Below are 2,500 nucleotides of genomic sequence, written 5' to 3' on the forward strand. Positions count from 1 at the left end.
GGTGTCGTCCGACAAACTTCAAGAGTTTGACGGACAGATGATTGGAGGCGCAGCTGTTGGTATACAGGGAGAAGAGCACTGGGCAAAGGACGCAGCCCTGAGGAGTTCCCGTGCTGATGGACCTGGAGTCAGAGACTTCTGTTCCCGGCTTAACGCACTGCTTCCTGTCAGAGAGGAAGTCTGTGATCCACCTGCAGGTGGAGTAGGGCACGTTCAGCTGGAAGAGCTTGTCCTGAAGCAGGGCAGGGATGATGGTGTTGAAGGCAGAGCTGAAGTCCACAAACAGGATCCTGGCGTAGGATGCTGGGGCGTCCACATGCTGTAGGGTGAAGTGGAGGGCCATGTTAACTGCGTCGTCCACAGACCTGTTGGCTCTGTAGGCAAACTGAAGGGGGTCCAGGAGAGGGTCTGTGATGGCTTTGAGGTGTGCCAGGAGCAGGCGCTCAAAAGACTTCATTACCACAGATGTAAGGGCGACCGGTCTGTAATCATTTAGTCCTGTTGGCCTTAGCTTTTTGGGCACAGCGATGATGGTGGAGGACTTGAGACAGGCTGGTACATGGCATGTCTCCAGGGAGGTGTTAAAGATGTTGGTGAACACCGGAGACAGCTGGCCAGCGCAGTGCCTGAGGGTGGCTGGAGAGACAGAGTCCGGCCCGGCTGCTTTGCGTGGATTCTGCCTCTTGAAAAGCCCATTAACTTCTCCCTCCTGAAAGGAGAGAGTCGTTTCTGTAGTATGGGTGGGGGATGGGGCCTCTTGGGTGGGAAGGGGTGGTTCAGGACAGTCCAATTGTCTTTCAAATCTACGGTAGAACTCGTTCAGGTCGTTGGCTAGGCGGGAGTCGTTAGTGGTGTGGGGCGCTCTGGGTTTGTAGTTGGTGATGTGCCTGAGCCCTTTGGCAGACAGAAGCAGCGTCGTTAGTAGAGAACTGGTGTTTTAGTGTCTCTGAGTACAGTCGTTTAGCCTCTCTCACCGCTTTGCTAAACCTGTTCTTCGACTCCTTGAATCTGTCTCTATCCCCACTCCTAAACGCTTCCTCCTTCTCCAACCTCAACCTTTTGAGCTTTGCTGAGAACCAGGGCTTGTTGTTGTTAAAGTTCACCCTGGTACGTGTTGGGATACAGCAGTCCTCACAGAAGCTGATGTACACAGCCTCTGTGAGTTCATCCAGACTATTGGTAGCAGTCGTGAACATATCCCAGTCAGTACAGTCTAAGCACGCCCGCAAATCTTCCACAGCCTCACTGGTCCACTGTTTAGATGTCCTCACAGCAGGTTTACAGAGTTTTAGTTGCTGCCTGTATGCACGAATCAGGTGGACCAAGGGAGTTCTGTGCGAGCCGAACAGCCCCGTGACCCACAAGAGAAACATCCCCGCCAAATTCGAGCGTTTGACGGGGTCTATCCGTGAAAAAATATTCACGTTTTTGAGTGCACATGCATTTCTGCTGCAAATGCCTCTGGAAGTTTCATGCCGTTCGTATGCCAATTCTGGCAACACGAAAATGACCCGTTTTCCCATTCCGAGGGATTTTTGTGCGACCCTAACAGCCCCGTGAGCCACAAGAGACACATCCCCGCCAATTTCTAGCGTTTCACGGGGTCTATCCGTGAAAAATATAGACGTTTTTGAGTGCACATGCATTTCTGCTGCAGATGCCTCTGGAAGTTTCATGCCGTTCGTACGCAATGTGGCAACACGAAAATGACCCCTTTTCCCATTCCGAGGGATTTCTGTGCGACCCTAACTAACAGCGCCCGTGAGCCACAAGAGAGACATCCCCGCCAATTTATAGCGTTTCACGGGGTCTATCCGTGAAAAATATAGACGTTTTTGAGTGCACATGCATTCCTGCTGCAAATGCCTCTGGAAGTTTCATGCCGTTCCTATGCAATGTGGCCACACAAAAATGACCCGTTTTCCCATTCCGAGGCATTTCTGTGCGACCCTAACAGCCCCGTGAGCCACAAGAGAGACATCCCCGCCAACTTCTAGCGTTTGACGGGGTCTATGCGTGAAAAATATTAAAATTTTTGAGTGCACGTGCCTTTCTGCTGCAAATGCCTCTGGAAGTTTCATGGCGTTCCTATGCAATGTGGCAACACGAAAATGACCCCTTTTCCCATTCCGAGGGAGTTCTGTGCCACCCTAACAGCCCCGTGAGCCACAAGAGACACATCCCCGCCAATTTCTAGCGTTTCACGGGGTCTATCCGTGAAACATATAGAAGTTTTTGAGTGCACATGCATTCCTGCTGCAAATGCCTCTGGAAGTTTCATGCGGTTCGTACGCAATGTGGCAACACGAAAATGACCCGTTTTCCCATTCCCAGGGATTTCTGTGCGACCCGAACAGCCCCGTGAGCCACAAGAGACACATCCCCGCCAATTTCTAGCGTTTCACGGGGTCTATCCGTGAAAAATATCAATTTTTTTTTGACTGCACATGCATTTCTGCTGCAAATGCCTCTGGAAGTTGCATGCGGTTCGCATGCAATG

This window comes from Petromyzon marinus, unplaced genomic scaffold, assembly GCF_048934315.1.
Source record: "Petromyzon marinus isolate PM22_M1 ecotype Great Lakes invasive population unplaced genomic scaffold, UKy_Petmar_22M1.pri1.0 PM_G_Scaffold_100, whole genome shotgun sequence".
NCBI lineage: Eukaryota > Metazoa > Chordata > Hyperoartia > Petromyzontiformes > Petromyzontidae > Petromyzon > Petromyzon marinus.